Source organism: Urtica dioica, chromosome 8 (assembly GCF_054948205.1).
Source record: "Urtica dioica subsp. dioica isolate 48M chromosome 8, U.dioica_male_clone48M_v1_H2, whole genome shotgun sequence".
NCBI lineage: Eukaryota > Viridiplantae > Streptophyta > Magnoliopsida > Rosales > Urticaceae > Urtica > Urtica dioica.
Window position 1 is genome coordinate 43,654,503 of NC_142763.1, and position 18,434 is coordinate 43,672,936.

Here is an 18,434-nt window from a genome sequence, read left to right on the forward strand (position 1 = left end):
CAAGTTCTAGCTTAATGTCAACTGACTCCACTAAAGAGTTGACACTGAAATCTCTCGGTTCAAATGAATATATTTTCTACTCAAGACTTCTATTAATTGTAATTAGTGGATCCATTGAATATTATCTATGTTTACCCTTCATGAATATCATCAACTAGATAATATTTACAAAATTACTATTTTACCCTTTTAGCTGTTATTTTCTCAACTCCTTTGTCGCTTGTGGAGTTGAGAAACAATGTATTGACGAGGAGCTAACAAGTCACATTGATTAATCCAAAAGAGTCATGACTCAATTTGGACACTGGCCAGTTCATTTATTCACATTCCAAGGAACAAAGCATGAGGTGATATACATTGCATTTCAGCAATCTTGTACATGAATTCCATATCTATGAGATCTTCACAAAGTTACTCATGACATATTCATAACTTAGTAATTCACCAATAGGTCCTGTCTATATCACATAGTGAATCTAGAACTCTGACTTTCTCAAATGAGAATACGTAAGCTATTAAATGACATGTCTCATTTCAGGATTGAGGTAAGCACGATGCAATTCATACGTAGTGACTTCGAGACATAAGAGGTTAAATGGTTTGTTCTTATTCTGTCTCTAGAAGTGCACCGGTCAATTCAGTACCTTCAGAACATACGTAGAAGAACTATAGAGTCCCCAACTCTCAATGTTTCATAACCAGACATCATAGATTCTCCTAACAATCATATTGGGATCAATAGCCCTTTGACCTCAGATTGCGAACATACTATTTTAAGCAAACCATAAAGAATTTGTTCATGCAAATCTACAATGGACTCTTCATTTGTTATTAGGTTTATTTAAGGACTAAAGACTATAGTTTATCATAAAGCTTCAAACAGACAAGGAAGAATGAATGAACGTTTCAACTTTTATTAATGATTCAGCAGTTAGAAGCAAGCGTCTTCGTGAGACTTTATTACATCAAATGTACATAAAAAAAGAAAGACTACTACTCTTCTTGTGGGCACCATTGACAACAGTATGTTATGTGATGACAAGATATGGTATGGTATGTTATGTGATGATATGTTATAAATTAGAATGTGTTGTTGCTGTTTTTCGGACAAATATTTAGAAGCCCCAAACGGTTCGACCCAAGGACGGACCAAGTGGTCGCGTTCGGGCTTGAGCGTGTCGGACTTGGTATCCCAAGTCGTCCCTTAGCTGTGGTTGGTGTTCACCTCGTCTCGATACCTGAGAAGCAATAGAGAATACGTGAACTACAAAGGGGAAACAAAGGGGTTGCCTCTGTTTACCTCTCCGACGCTCAACATTAGTAGGGTTGAGGTATATTGTAGAGGGTTTGAGCGTTTAGAGGCCAAAGATGAGTGAAACGAGTGAGTTATGAATTCGACAGCGTTTCGGGGCTCAAAATTGGATTACCTTTGGGAGAGGGCGGACCTCTCTATTTATAGGTGACCAAATGGTGTTTGGAGAACCCCTTGGCCGAGTGAGCTTCTTGGGTCGGCCATTGGCCGAGTTAACTTTTTGGAGGGTTCACTCGGCCATTGGCCGAGTGAAGTTCATGGCCGGCTGAAGGTTCACTCGGCCATTGGCCGAGTGAACTGCTGGAAGGTTCACTCGGCCAATGGCTGAGTGAACTACTGGAAGGTTCACTCGGCCATTGGCCGAGTGAACTGCTAGAAGGTTCACTCAGCCAATGGCCGAGTGAACTTTTGGGTCGGCCATTGGCCGGTTGAATGGTTGGGCCGGCCAATGGCCGAGTGACCCTTGGGTCGGCCATTGGCTGGCCAAGGGCTTGGGCCGGCCAATGGCCGAGTCAACCTTGGGCCGGCCATTGGTCTGGGCCGGCCAATGGCCGAGGCTAGGTTGGGCCGGCCGCTAGTTTGGGCCGGCAAACGGCCGGGGCAAGGACTTGCTGCCCGGTTCCCGTTCGAGGCTTCGCGCCGGTCGTGTGGGTCGAAGTGACGCTCTTGTCCTCGTCGGTCCGAGATGGGCCAACAACATTAGCCCCCCGAGTTTACGGTCGAGCGTATGTCGAGTGGAAACTCAATACTTACGCTGATGCGCGGACGTGGGGCGAACGCTCTCGGGATCGCGAGCGTGCCGCAAAAGGGCTTTTAATGCATCACGAGGAACGGCCTCTGTGCGTCGCGAGGGACGGCTTTCGATGTTTTTCGTTTTACGTGTCTTATGTTCTCGACATACTATCGTAGTCGACTCGCACGGTTTTGTCGGTGAGCGTCTTATTTTCTCGGTTTGCCGATGAGGGCGTAACCGATTTGCACGGCTTGGGCCTCGGTGTCACGTTTGTGTGACCGGGTTTTCCGTGGACGCTGGCTAGACAAGTTACATCTGGCGAGCGCAGGCCTTTGAAACCCATTTGTGACTCGTTACCTATCGGCGCACGAGCTGGGCGGCAAGCGCGGTGCCACATTCGTGTGGCCAGGTTTCCCGTGGACGCTGGCTAGACCAGGTACGTCCGGCGGATGCAAGCCTTTGAAACCCATTTATGACTCGCTGCCTATCGGCGCACGAGCTGGGCGGCCAGCGCGGTGCCACATTTGTGTGGCCAGGTTTCTCGTGGACGCTGGCTAGACCAGGTACGTCCGGCGGACGCAAGCCCATTTGTGACTCGCTGCCTATCGGCGCACGAGCTGGGCGGCGAGCGGCGGTGCCACATTTGTGTGGCCAGGTTTCCCGTGGACGCTGGCTACACCAGGGCAAGCCCTTGAAACCCATTTGTGACTCGCTGCCTATCGGCGCACGAGCTGGGCGGCGAGCGTGGTGCCACATTGGTGTGGCCAGGTTTCCCGTGGACGCTGGCTAGACCAGGTACGTCCGGCGGACGCAAGCCTTTGAAACCCATTTGTGACTCGCCGTCTATCGGCGCACGAGCTGGGCGGCGAGCGCGGTGCCACATTGGTGTGGCCAGGTTTCCCGTGGACGCTGGCTAGACCAGGTACGTCCAGAAGACGCAAGCCTTTGAAACCCATTTGTGACTCGCCGCCTATCGGCGCACGAGCTGGGCGGCGAGCGTGGTGCCATATTTGTGTGGCCAAGTTTCTTGTGGACGCTGGCTAGACCAGGTACATCCGACGGACGCAAGCCTTTGAAACCCATTTGTGACTCGCTGCCTATCGGCGCACGAGCTGGGCGGCGAGCGCGGTGCCACATTTGTATGGCCAGGTTTCTCATGGGCGCTGGCTAGACCAGGTACGTTTGGCGGACGCAAGCCTTTAAAACCCATTTGTGACTTGCTGCCTATCGGCGCACCAGCTGGGCGGCGACCGCGGTGCCACATTTGTGTGGCCAGGTTTCCCGTGGACGTTGGCTAGACCAGGTACGTCCGACGGACGCAAGCCTTTGAAACCCATTTGTGACTCGCTGCCTATCGGCGCACGAGCTGGGCGGCGAGCGCGGTGCCACATTGGTGTGTCCAGGTTTCCCGTGGATGCTGGCTAGACCAGGTACGTCCGGCGGACGCAAGCCTTTGAAACCCATTTGTGACTCGCCGCCTATTGGCGCACGAGCTGGGTGGCGAGCGCGGTGTCACATTGGTGTGGCCAGGTTTCCCGTGGACGCTGGCTAGACCAGGTACGTCTGGCGGACGCAAGCCTTTGAAACCCATTTGTGACTCGCCGCTTATCGGCGCACGAGCTGGGCGGAGAGCGCGGTGCCACATTTGTGTGGCCAGGTTTCCCGTGGACGCTGGCTAGACCAGGTACGTCCGGCGGACGAAAGCCTTTGAAACCCATTTGTGACTTGCTGCCTATCGACGCACGAGCTGGGCGGCGAGCGCGGTGCCACATTTGTGTGGTCAGGTTTCCCGTGGACGATGGCTAGACCAGGTACGTCCGGCGGACACAAGCCTTTAAAACCCATTTGTGACTCGCTGCCTATCGGCGCACGATTTGGGCAGCGAGCGCGGTGCCACATTCGTGTGGCCAGGTTTCCCGTGGACGCTGGCTAGACCAGGTACGTCCGGTGGATGCAAGCCTTTGAAACTCATTTATGACTCGCTGCCTATCGGCGCACGAGCTGGGCGGCGAGTGCGGTGCCACATTTGTGTGGCCAGGTTTCCCGTGGACGCTGGCTAGACCAGGTACGTCCGACGAACGCAAGCCTTTGAAACCCATTTGTGACTCGCTGCCTATCGGCGCATGAGCTGGGCGGCGAGCGCGGTGCCACATTTGGGTGGCCAGGTTTCCCGTGGACGCTGGCTAGACCAGGTACGTCTGACGGACGCAAGCCTTTGAAACCCATTTGTGACTCGCTGCCTATCGGTGCACGAGCTGGGCGGCGAGCGCGGTGCCACATTTGTGTGGCCAGGTTTGCCGTGGACGCTGGCTAAACCAGGTACGTCCGGCAGACGCAAGCCTTTGAAACCCATTTGTGACTCGCTGCCTATCGGCGCACGAGCTGGGCGGCGAGCTCGATCATACCCCCTCATGAGCGTGGTAGTCTTGGGTGTGCGTGTCATATGATAGGCGGGGTTAGGTGTAGACTTGATCCCCCGGCGAGTGTGGCACCTTAGTGCAGTGGTCCCGTTTTCGGGTTTAGTCTCTTGGGTCGAGTCTTGTGCCCTTGTGAATGTGATGCCATGGCGTGCACGTCACGATTGGGGAATCAATTGGGTCATTAACTCTCTCACGAGAGCGTCGTGGAATGAATTTTGATGCACCGTTAGGGGCGACTTAAACACGTTGTTGGGGACGGTTTTTGTGTTGCTTGCATGAGAGCCCGCCGTTAGGTGAGTCAAGCAGTTGTGCATGTCTGACATGAGGACTTACAAGTCGAGACTCGCGGAATAGACCCAACCTGAGGAGCTATGCGCGAGGTCGACTCGAGGGTTGGTCATGTGTAGAATCGGCACGAGGACTTATCAGTCGACTCGTGGACTTGGAACCCAGCTTGAGGAGCGAACTCAACTCGAGGATCATGTAGAGTCGGCACGAGGAGTGAACTCAACTCGAGGAGTCGTGTGTAGACTATTTCTCTTCGGGACCTCCGGCCTGACCATCGGCCCCTTGAGACTCTGCTATTACTTTTGTTTTGTTTTTTAGAGTGAATTTTAGTTTTATTGAGCATGGTTCCCCATTTGCCCCCCGAGTTTCTTCCGTACTCGTAGAGGAGACTAGAAATTATAATGCAATAGGATAAAGGTTTCGATGTGAAAATGTAACCTGATTACCACGTCAAAATAGTCAAAAATTACATTCCCAGGCCATTGGCCTTATTTTAAATAGTCTTAAAACCGGAAATAAAATGACAACAATCAGGCATAAAGAAGACGTGAGTGGGCTTCTGTGGGTAGTCGAGGCTCGACCTTGTCTTCGAGTTGGAAGATGGTGCTCACCATCTTTCCCTTGCCTTTCCCGTCCACGCCTTGGATGTAGCACATCCTTGCCATCGATTGGTCTCCCAACATTATGGCAATTCCCTTGTCATTCGGGAACTTCATCATCAAGTGGTAGGTGGACGTAATGGCCTTCAACCGATTGAGAGTCGGGCGGCCGATGATGATGTTGTACGCCGAGGGTTGGTCCACGACTAGGAATGATACGATGCGAGTGACCTCGATCCCCCCCCCGGTGTTCCGAAGGTGACGGGGAGGTCGATAGTGCCCTCCGCCATGACCCTCTCCCCGGAGAAGCCGAAGAGTGGGGTCGAGATTGGGGTCGGTCTCAACTCGGTCAGCTTCATCCTGTCCAGCGCTAATTTGAAGATGATGTCGGCAGAGCTGCCGTTATCGATCAAGATTCTTCGGACGAGATTGTTGGCGACCGGGGCCGAGACGACTATCCCATCGTTGTGTGGGTGGAGAACTCGCGCCGCCTCTTGGCCGGTGAAGAACATAGACTCGAACGGGGCCGGAGGAGGAGCCTCGTACGTGTGGTTGACGTAGTGTGCTATCTTCCCCTGGGAGACTTCTCGCACATACTTCTTCCTTTGCGTGCTCGAGTCTCCGAACTCCGGGCCGCCCATGATCGAGCCCACGACGTGTAGCTGTGACCTCTCCGGTCCTTCGATTGTTGCTTGGTCCGTAACGGTTACCATCGTCGGACCTTTTCTTTCTTGCCGCGGCCGCCCTCCGTGTGTCGCAGCCGTCCCGATTGTTCTAAGGACATACTCTTTCAATTTCCCATCCTGAATGAGGGCTTCGATCTGGCGCTTGAGCTGGTAATACTCGGACGTCAAGTGCCCATGGTCTTGGTGGTATTCGCAGAACTTCCTTCGGTCCCGCTTCACGGGATCCTTTGTGAGTGGAGCGGGGCTTCCTAGCTCGTCGCGGTGCAAAGCTAGGATCCACTCTCGTGAAGTGTTCAGAGGGGTAAATGCCGAAATCTTTCGGAAGCTATCGATATGCGGGGGTCTAGGCCCAAGGAGGGAGTGACCGTTAGGGGTCTGGCCTCCCTTGTTCCTCCTCTTTCGATGTGTTGTCGCTGATTTTCGGACAACAATTTAGGAGCCCAAAGTGGTTAGACCCAAGGCCAGACCAAGTGGTCTCACTTCGGCTCGAGCGTGTCGGACTTGGTATCCCAAGTCGTCCCTTAGCTGTGAATGTCCCTTGAGTTCGTAAGAGTACCTGAAAAGGAGTAAAGAACAGGTGAACTAGGAAGGGAAAACAGAGGGGGTGCCTCTGTTTACCTCTCCGACGCTCAACATTTGTAGGATTGAGGTGGAGTATAGAGGTTTTAGAGGTGGTGAGAGGCCAAAGATGAGCGAAACGAGTGAAGTACGAGTTCGACAGCGTTTCGGGACTCAAAATTGGATTACCTGGACTAGGGGAGCGGCCCCTGTATTTATAGGCGGCCAAGAGGTGGTTTGAGGACCCCTTGGCCGAGTGAGCATGCTTGAGTCGGCCATTGACCCCCTCAATGGTTGGGTCGGCCAATGGCCGAGTGAACATGGTTGTGAGGTTCACTCGGCCATTGGCCGAGTGAAAAGCTTGGGCCGGCTGAGGTTCACTCGGCCATTGGCCGAGTGAAATGCTGGAGGGTTCACTCGGCCAATGGCCGAGTGAACTGCTGGGCCGTCTGTAGGGTTCACTCGGCCATTGGCCGAGTGAACAGCCTGGCCGGCTGAGGATTTCACTCGGCCATTGGCCGAGTGAACAGCCTGGCCGGCTGAGAGTTTCACTCGGCCATTGGCCGAGTGAACAGCCTGGCCGGCTGAGAGTTTCACTCGTCCATTGGCCGAGTGAACAGCCTGACCGGCCGAAGGTTTCACTCGGTCATTGGCCGAGTGAAGGAGTTGGACCTTCGGCCGGCCATTGGCCGGCTGACCCTTGGGTCGGCCATGGCCGGCTGAACCTGACCCTTGGGCCGGCCATTGGCCGGCTGAGCCTTGGGCCGGCCATGGCCGGCCGAGCCTTGGACCGGCCATGGGTTGGTTGGGCCGGCCAGTGGCCGAGGCAAGGTTTCGCCGTCCGAGGCCTCGCGCGGGTCGAAGTGACACCTTTGTCCTCGTCGGCCCGAGACGGGCCGATAACACGATGGTCGGGACGATCTTCGTCTTGATCGTCGTGGCGGCGACCGCTTCGGCCCCCCGACCTTCGGCCGTCTCGGTCGTCGAAGTAGTCCTCGATTCCCATGTAGGTGCGGGCTCTCGACATTAGCTCCGCCATGTCCCGCGGGACCTTTCCAACAATAGACTTGAGGAAGTCGCTTGTGCGAGCTCCCTCGGTAATCGCCGTGATGGCGTCCTTGTCGTCGAATCCTTCGACCTTGTGAGACTCCTCGGTGAAGCGAGCGAGGTATTGTCTCAAGGTCTCGTCTCCCCCCTGCCGGATCGACAGGAGGTAGGTCTTTGACTTCTTTTGCGCCACGAGAGTGGCGAAGCGGGCAAGGAAGGCCTCTCGCAAGCCCCGGAAGGACGAGATGCTTCCCGGCCTCAGACTTCGAAACCACTCAAATCCTGACCCTGTGAGGGTCAGGTTGAAGGCTTGAAACAGGGTGGCGTCTGACTGTCCTTGCATCATCATCCACGTCTCATAGTGTTGGATATGGAAGTTTGGGTCTGTCTGTCCGTCATAGGGAGGAATGGATGGCAGTTTGAAGTTCCCCACGCAAGGCTGTGCGAGGATTTGAGCGGCGAAGGGAGAGTACGATTCCTCGATCCCTCCGTACGGCCTTTGCCTCCCTGATTCCCTCATTTCGATGATTTGGTTTTGGAGGCTTTGAATCATCGTGACCATGTCAAGCCCGTTAGTTGGGCTGACCGCCGGGACCGCGGGAGTCGCCTGTTGGCGCTCGTTGGACGCTTGGTCCCCGGCGTTGGCCTGAGGGCGGCCGAGAGTCGTGGCGGGGAGCGCGTCCCTCCGAGAGTTGAGCCTTTGGCGGAGATCCTCCCCTCGGGAGTTTCTCTGCACCGTTAGGTGCTCTCTAAGGTCCACACTCGGCGCATGGCGGGGAGAGGTCGCCCTTGGCCGGATTATCCAGCGAGCGTTTCGGCTATCGGCCCCATCGTCCCCTAGGGTCGCTCTCTCCCCGGCGAGGGGCCGTGTCCGGCCGCCTCTTGAAACCGAGGGGGCGAGTCCCCGGGAGTGTGACTGTGCCTGTTTTCGTGTCATGTGCGACGGTCCAGCCAAGGCACCATTCGTCCTCTCGGACCGTGAATGGGCAAGGCTAGGAGTTGCCTCGTCGGTTCTCGACTCCGCCACATAGTCGGGGTCGAAGTCGTCTCGGGCGGACCTATCCTCGACGTCGTAGCCGAGGAGGTTGGCGATGAGCGTGCCATCGATGCCGGGACGGTCTAGCAGCTCCGCGAGCCTTCGAGCTGTGTCCTCTTGGAGCGCGGCCTCGGGGTCGTTCATCGGGTCTTGGGGCTGGCTCTCGTTATCACGAGGTTGCCCTTCAAGACGGTGCGCGAGGCTTCGAAGACCGTATCTCGAGCTCGTCGCTCGAGTGCTTGTAGAGGTAGCGGGAATGTGACTCATCTTTCGAGAGTCGTAGATGTTATAGGTGAGAGGAATGGAAGGGAGAGCGTTGCTCGGGAGATCCCCTCCTTCTAGCACCAAAATGTTGTCGCTGTTTTTCGGACAACTATTTAGAAGCCCCAAACGGTTCGACCCAATGCCGGACAAAGTGGTCGCGTTCGGGCTCGGGCTTGAGCGTGTCGGACTTGGTATCCCAAGTCGTCCCTTAGCCGTGGTTGGTGTTCACCTTGTCTCGATACCTGAGAAGCAATAGAGAATACGTGAACTACAAAGGGGAAACAGAGGGGTTGCCTCTGTTTACCTCTCCGACGCTCAACATTAGTAGGGTTGAGGTAGATTGTAGAGGGTTTGAGTGTTTAGAAGCCAAAGATGAGTGAAACGAGTGAGTTATGAATTCGACAGCGTTTCGGGGCTCAAAATTGGATTACCTTTAAGAGAGGGCGGACCTCTCTATTTATAGGTGACTAAGGGGTGTTTGGAGAACCCCTTGGCCGAGTGAGCTTCTTGGGTCGGCCATTGGCCGAGTGAACTTTTTGGAGGGTTCACTCGGCCATTGGCCGAGTGAAGTTCATGGCCGGCTGAAGGTTCACTCGGCCATTGGCCGAGTGAACTGCTGGAAGGTTCACTCGGCCAATGGCCGAGTGAACTTTTGGGTCGGCCATTGGCCGGCTGAATGGTTGGGCCGGCCAATGGCCGAGTGACCCTTGGGTCGGCCATTGGCTGGCCAAGGGCTTGGGCCGGCCAATGGCCGAGTCAACCTTGGGCCGGCCATTGGTCTGGGCCGGCCAATGGCCGAGGCAAGGTTGGGCCGGCCGCTAGTTTGGGCCGGCAAACGGCCGGAGCAAGGACTTGCTGCCTGGTTCCCGTTCGAGGCTTCGCGCCGATCGTGTGGGTCGAAGTGACGCCCTTGTCCTCGTCGGTCCGAGATGGGCCGACAACAGAATGTTTATATCATGTTCTTTTTCTAGTCATGTTATCATGTATATTTTTTGTCATATGTCATATCAGTATGTAACGTGATTTTAAAAGTGAAAAGATAAAGATAAGAAAGGGAGTCGTATCGCCACGAGAGGTATTAAGAACAAGTTTCCCGGGCCGAAGCTCAAATGGGGAACTTTCTCGGGCCGAGGCTCTAATAAGTTTAAAAGATAGAACGAAGTGTGGGACTTTATAACCCCCATGTCTTTATATCTAAAGTGTGCACTGAAATTGGTACAACTACCCTCTGAAATTGGTACGACTACCCTAGGGGCACCCCGAAATAAAAGTTGATAGAATCAAGAGAAAGAAAGATCAAGTCATCAATTAGTTTTAAAATACTAATTACCGGTTCATGCATTGCATTACTCTTTTTATTTTGTGAGCTTTATATTATTCTAGCTGAGCGTAAGTTCATTTCTTCGAAAAAAAATATACATATGTGTTGTAGGTAAACAACCTGCAAGGAACTAAGCAGGGCGGACTAGTGGCATCGATAGCGAGAGGGTTAAGTTATAGTTTTTCATTTACAGAATAAGTCTTCCGCTACATGTCTTTTAGAAATAAAATTTTAAAGTTTTTATTTTCAATTGTTTCAAAGTTATGAAGTTTCAAAGAGTTTTCTAATTTAGTTGAGACTTAGAGTATGGATTATGTTTTAGTATTTTTGCCGCTATGCTTAGTTTTAAATTTGTATTTTCAATTTTTGTTAAGTACTTCTCATGAAATGTTCGATATGCAATCTTCATATTTTTCTTAAATGCTTTTGTTTCTTTTTAAGATCTTTAAATTTTTGGTTCCCCTTTATTCGATGTATTTTAAAAAAAAATCCTCCAAGTTTTCTAAAGTTTAAAAAGTAAGATAAGTAAGACGGTCCGAAAAGTCGGATCGTCACATATATATAATGGAGGGCATAAGTCACATATTTAGATGTCTAACCAAAGAATAATATATAATTAACTAGACCATTCTAAACATTTGGATTGATGTATAGCTAGTGTTTCTCCATTGTTTAATATATATATATATATATATATATATATATATATATATATTGTATAAAAAGCTCTTCAAAATAATATATTGATAAAAGTCAAAGGCTTATATTACAATAATAGTACAAAAGAAATTCAAAATCTTCTACAGTAAGATAAAAAGTGGACCACAAACAATAAAAAAAATACAACAATATAATATGAAGGTTACCCGTCTATGTAGATAACTATACAAATCACGAGTGGAAACGTCGGCCTTCACTTTTTGCGGATTACAGTTTTGTATTGCCTGACTAAGATCCACGCCCAAAGATCGAGCAGTACAAAAGCCAGATTAAGGGTTAAAGAAGTAACTAGACATCAAATTAAATTCATAATAATATCATACACTTTTAAATGGTTTAATTCCCACGTATTACAGAGTAGTTATTTTATAGAATCAATTGAGTTTCTTGGGCAATAATTTTTTAACAATGAAATACGGTCTCAGAATTTCATTTGAACATTTGATCGTGATCTCACTAGGTTTTATCAACCTCGCATCTTTTCGTTCAAATTTCGTAAACATTCTAGTAAGTTTTTTTATACTCTTTAATTTTGTACAGTCGTGCAGCTATTATTCTTATAATCGTTTCTCTTTGTTTTCGGGAAAGACAAATTTTGGATTTTGTGTTCGTATTTGTTTGTGTGTGTGTATGTGTGTGTTAGGTTAGTGAATATATATGTGTTTGAAAATTTCATTCATACATCTCTCTCTCTCTCTCTCTCTCTCTCTCTCTCTCTCTCTCTCTCTCTCTCTCTTCTTTTTCCAATGTAATCTATTTCTTTTTCAATGTATGTTTGAGCATATGAGGATCGAGGGTTGAGATTCGAACTCGAAGAAGAACTATAATTTTTTATCAGGTTTGGAGAATTTCGGATGATGTGGAGATTGAAGAAGACGATTGGAAATGGCGTGGCTTTGGATATGTTATTCAAAAGATGAATCAATCATGTATTTAGTAATGTATTTATGCTTGGTGTCAATTTTTTTTATTATTATTATATGTTGTTACTATGAAATTCAGTGTACTATATGGTCAATAGAATATGATCTTGAAAAATGAGTTTTACTATTAGATTTCAAATAAAGAACATAAAATTTACCAATTCGAGAGTAAATAAAAAAAAACATTCAGCTATGTTTATCAATCTGCAAACTTTATTTACCAAAATTATCAACAATAAATCTTTATAAACACGTAAGATAGACCAAGAAATTTCAGTTATTTGTTAATATGATGATTGCAGAATATGGAGAGAGAGAGAGAGAGAGAGGGAGAGAGAGAATTCAAAAATAACTGATTGCTAAAATCGTGAGTGCGAATTAACTAATTGGTAAATAATTTAAATAAATAGCACTTACTGATTGCTTTTTCATGTATAATATAAGTGAAAAAGAGCTTCAACTAAGCCACATAAAATGCTGAAATCGTATTATACACAACGTTTCAACATTCTTTACAAACTAGCCAAATCGATGATATTGCAATGAGTCTATTTTTTCCAATTTTATTATTGTTAATTATTTATTTGAAATCGTTTTATAAAAAAATCTTTCTAATGAAAAAAAATTCAAAAGTCTTAAATATTTAGTTATTATTGTGATATGTTGTATTATTAACTGTTGGATATGGTCCCTAAATCAACACATCAAAACAGGAAATAGAGAAAGAAAACTTTACTAAAAAAATAAAGAGCAAGTCTCGGAAGGTTTTTTTCATTTCTTTCTGAATTTGTATTGTTACACAAACACTTGGTGTGCCTTTTTTTATAACAAAACGTAACAAGCTCATATCCTATAATTACTCATCTACTGATCACCAAGTCCACGATCCTATAAACACTCCCACGTTATTTGACTACCCATAACATAATAATAATCAGTCAAAGCACAATAATTAAATAAAGCAACATACCAAGTCTTGATTAAATGCAACAAATTCTCCCATAATCTAGACTTGACTTCGATACCCTTATCTAGATCCGAGGTGAGGGTCTTCTTCTTGCACATTGACTACAAAAGCGTCGGTTCTTCATCGGCATCCAAAATGAGGTTGGCCCCCTCCTCTTGATCACAATGGGGGTTTGGGCACTCCAACGCATAGTGACTGTACACTGCACAATTAAAGCACTTGATCTAACTTTTATCGCGATCTCAACCATGGCTATCACCACCATTTCCACCACTCCTCTTCATCCGCAACACCCACTCCGACTGTGTGAGAAGCAAATTTCCTTCTTCCTTCTCGTTGTAGCCACGAAGCCTCTATTCGTGAACCTTAAGATGATCTATCATCTCTTCCATGATCATGGTCTTGAAATCGCCAAATTGCTCGATAGACGTCACGATCTGCAAAAATTTTGGCGGCATGACTCGGAGAAGTTTCTTGACGACGTAGACCTCTTCTACTTTGTCGCCCAATGCTCGGCTGCCGTTGACAATCGCCGTCAACCTCATGGAAAAATCAACCACCTACTCGCCATCTCTCATGCGAAGCACCTCAAATTCACTCTTCAAGGTTTGCACATTCGCCTCCTTGACGCGCTCCGTGCCCATGTGCATCGTCTTGAGCATCTCCCATGCTTCCTTAGCCGAGTCCTTCTCAGCCAACGTTAGGAGCAAATCTTCCGGGACTCCTTGATAGATGGCGGCGAAAGCCAATCTATCCGTGCGGTCATCAACTTCTTCGTGCTCGATAGCCTCCCACACGCCTTGAGCCTGCAAGTTGACCCGCATCTTGATCGACCACGCGCCGTAGTTGCTCCGTGTGAGCAACAGATATTGAAGCGTCATGACTCGCTCTCTTCCGCCCTTCTGCATCGCTACATCCGCGATGACCCGGCTCGGCGACGGCATTTGCTTCGGCATCCCTAGCGCTCTGATACCACTTGTTGGATATGGTCCCTAAATCAACACATCAAAACAGGAAATAGAGAAAGAAAACTTTACTGAAAAAAAATAAAGAGCAAGTCTGGGAAGGTTTTTTTTTTCATTTCTTTCTGAATTTGTATTATTACACAAGCACTTGGTGTGCCTTTTTTCATAACAAAACGTAACAAGCTCAGATCCTATAATTACTCGTCTACTGATCACCAAGTCCACGATCCTATAAACACTCCCACGTTATTTGACTACCCATAACATAATAATAATCAGTCAAAGCACAATAATTAAATAAAGCAACATACCGAGTCTTGATTAAATGCAACATTAACCTCTCTCTCTCTCTCTCTCTCTCTCTCTCTCTCTCTCTCTCTCTCTCTCTCTCTCTCTCTCTCTCCGCATGTGTTGTTTCATATGAATCTGAGTCCTATAAGATATTCCTTTCATATATGCAATTTGTTATTAATGCATATATTGAGTTTTACGCATGAATAGATGCATATATTGAGTTATTAATGCGATCTGTTTTTATATGTGCATGAATAAATTTCAAGTTCAAAGCAAAAAAAAAAGCAGAAAAAAGAAAAAGCCATGAGGCGATCTTCATCTTTCAGCAAATCTGATCCGTCTCCTTCGTCGGCCAAAGAAGATCAGAAGACGAAGAAAGTCAAGACACGCGCAAAGCCATATCCTCGATCTTCCTCTCCGCCACGGCCAAAGCCTTGCCGAAATTCCCCAACGCCGATCTCAGGAACAACTCCACGGCCTCGACCAGGCTCCCCGTCTGACTCAACGAGGGGTTTGGCGATTGGCTCACCGGATCATGTCGATGCCTCAAAATGCTAACCCTAATGAACCAGATCCAGACCGAGCGGCCTTCCATCACTCGAAGAGGCTAGGGAATTCGAATTCAAAACCAATAGGTTGTTTTGCTGCTATTTTTTGTTGCTGAATTTGTGTGTTAAGGTCTATGTAAATTTATGTTCATGTAAGTATGTTTTTGTTTATTTGCTGGTAAATTTGTTATAGAATGTCTACGTAAATTTGTGTTTGTCGATATTTTTGTGTTTATGTGTGTTGATGTTGGTAAATGTGTTACAGAAATAAACTTTCGAACTCCACGATGAAGCTCTTTTGATCTGTCAGATCGGTAGTGAAGATCTCAATATATGTTTAGTGATTTTTGTAAACATAAATTCAATTTGTTCAATCAAATAGTAAATGATATCCAATCGAGCTCTTTCATTTCCTAGTTCATACTTTATATTAATTTTATGTTTTCCAATTAGAGCACTTAGAATTGCTATATTGATGAAAAAAAAACACTTCATATATTAATTTTAAATATAAATATGCATTAATAAAATAAACACTTATAAAATAAAGAAATTAAATCTAATAAATTATAAATTAATCACAACTACGCATCGGAATGAGCATATTCATCCCACAATTATTCATTTTGAAGTGCTCTTATTTTAGGGAGTAATCAACTATTGAAATCATGTATAATATCCACCATTGTTTCAACATATTGATGATGTTTCTCTCACAACTTTGATGATTGCATTGAGATCATTTTTATCCCCGATTACCAGTTATTTTTGTGCATAACTACAGTGATGGAGCTAGAATTTGTAGCCAGAGGGGGGCAAATTTGATTAATTTTTCGTTTTTTTTATAAATTCTAAGGGGTGTGTAAGAAAAAAAAATGGGAGAATGAGCATACTAGCCCAATTAGCCTACCAATATTAGTAGAGTAGCCCAAGTTTGAATAAATTAAGGGAATAGCCCAATTAATAATTGACAACCCAAATTACCCTCGCACTAAATTTACCCAACCCTAAACCTAAACTCGTCCGGTCCTTGTCCTCATCCATTTCACGCCACCACGAGACCAATCTCCACTGATCCATTCCACGCCGATCCATTCCACACCGCCGCCGATCCATTCCACGCAGCCGCGTCGTCGCCGATCGTCGTCCATCCAACCAGTGCCTCTCTCTCGGCAACACGTGCAGAGCCCTTACGGTGGTACTCCAATTGCTGACACTCTTCGCGAAGGTCAGATCGGCAACAAGGTCAGATCGCGAAGGTCAATCTCATTTGCAAATTCATCAAGGTCAGCTGCTTCCTCGCCGGCGGAGTCCTGTACCGCTTCGAGTACGCCGGAGGAACCGGGCGCGGTGGACCACGGCGTGAGCCGGGTCGGAGTCCGCCAGCGTGCAGGTCCTGCCGCGGGGAAACAAGACAAAGAAGGGAAGGCGATCTGCTGCTTGGCGGCGCAAGGAAGGTACGGATCTCGACGGCGACGACGACTCAGATTGACTCGAAAATCGGCGGGGGGAGAGGAATCGGCGGCGGCGAGGAAATCGGCGACGATGGAGGGGATTGAGGAGAGACACTTTCTAAATTCGCGAATCGGTTAATTTAATTAACCTACTGGAGTGAGTTAGGTTAATTAATTAACTGATTCGTGAATGATTTGAAATTCACAAAAAATTTACAAAAATCATAACTTAAGTCAATTGATATTCAAAGCATCCAATTAATTAACCTAATTTCGAATTCAGAGGAATCAGCGGCGGAGAGGAAATCGGTGGCGATGGAGGGGATTGAGGAGAGACACTTTATAAATTCGCGAATCGGTCAATTTAATTAACCTACTGGAGTGAGTTAGGTTAATTAATTAACTGATTCGTGAATGATTTGAAATTCACAAAAAATTTACAAAAATCATAACTTAAGTCAATTGATATTCAAAGCATTCAATTAATTAACCTAATTCCGAATTCAATCATTTAGTAAATTAACTTTACTCACAAAAAAAATCAGAACCTAATAAACTAATATTCAACCAATAAGTTAATTAATTAACCTAACTCATTCTAGTAGGTTAATTAAATTAACCAATTCGCAAATTTGCCAAGGGCATTATAGTCTAAGCCGAAAAATATGGGCTATTTGCTTAATAAAATGAAACTTGGGCCATTCCCCCAATAAGAATGACAAACTTGACTAGTTACAACAAATTTCACAAAAAAAAAAATATTCAAGAGAGGTAAATATGAAAAAAAAAAATTATATAGTTTTGGGCTGAAAATGTAAAAATTTTGGGTAAAAGTTGTAAATTTATAAGGGGCTAAGAAAAAAAAATTATTCAGGAATGAAAAATATGAAAAAAAAAAAAATTATATAATTTTTGGTTAAAAATATTAAGGTAAAATATATAATTTTTAAAAAATTCAAGTAGGCATTGGCCCACCCTAGACCTAATCAGCCTTCGCTCTTTATTATATATTTAGTTATTATATATTATTGCAAGTGGCTTTTTAAAATCTTGTCAGTCCTACTACAATTTCGTGTTTTCTATACGCTTTTTGCTTTATTGTAAAAAAAAATTTTAAAAAAAATCTGCCATGCAGCCCTTGAATAGTTTGTACGTCATATTATACTATTTTAAGGTGGGAAGACTTCTAACACATTGAAATCATTGTTTTGTATGGTGTGCTAAAATAAGCATGTCATATCCAAATACAATAATATGCTTCAACCTCGAGTGCAATTATAAGTTTATGCAACCCGTATATTGTGCAGCTCATTCCGATAGGATAATATTCCAACTTCCACTGCAAACAATTCAAATTTTCCAAATTTCTTGGAAAACCATGTTGTTGATCACATAAAGAACTCTAGCAGCATAATTATAATTGATTCTCCTATCTTAACGTACATGTCTCTGCCATGTGTTGATGGTCGTATGCAAACATTTGAAAAGCAACTATTCTTTAAGAGAATGAGTTTTTGCCAGCGCAATATGTATAAGTAGTTGGCATGACACTGCATCCAATATGTGGAGGAATGACGAGTGAGAAGTTCAATATCTCATGAAACATGACGTCAATGTACAATGTGGGATATGGAGAATAGCCGTTGGAAAATCAAAATTGTACACTTTCTGGATCACAATTGATAAAGCATGTCTTAGACTTGAGCCTCGTAAGTTTACAAGATTGTTTTATTGACAAAGAATATGATGTATCGCGATATTGTTATTGGTAGCACAACACATTACATTTCCCTCTTCTTCAAAACTAATGACAATGTCATCATCAGACGATGAGGAGGAGGGTAAATGTACTAACATTCATTTTGAGAGAAAGAATGAAAGATGTTGTACGGGAATGATAGAGACTGTATACAGATGATAATGATGAGGATGAGGAGGAGGGAAATGTACTAACATTCATTTTGAGAGAAAGATCGAAAGATATTGTATGTGAATGATAGAGGTTGCGTACGGATATCCATTAAATTTCATGATAACTTAGCATTTATAGAGAGACCGTAGGTTATACAAAGAAAGTGGTTGACAAGCGTCAGAATCTTGTAAGGGATGGAGTGTTGCATGGTCAAATTATTTCGTAAGTGGTTGAGAAGTGTGAGAATTTTGTAAGTGTTGCTCTATTGAGTGGTCAAATCCATTCGTTAGCGATCGACAAAAGTGAGAATATTGTCAGTGTTGCATCATTAGGTGATCAAATCTATCTAGAAATGTTTGAAAGCCGCGAAAATATATTTGATTGATT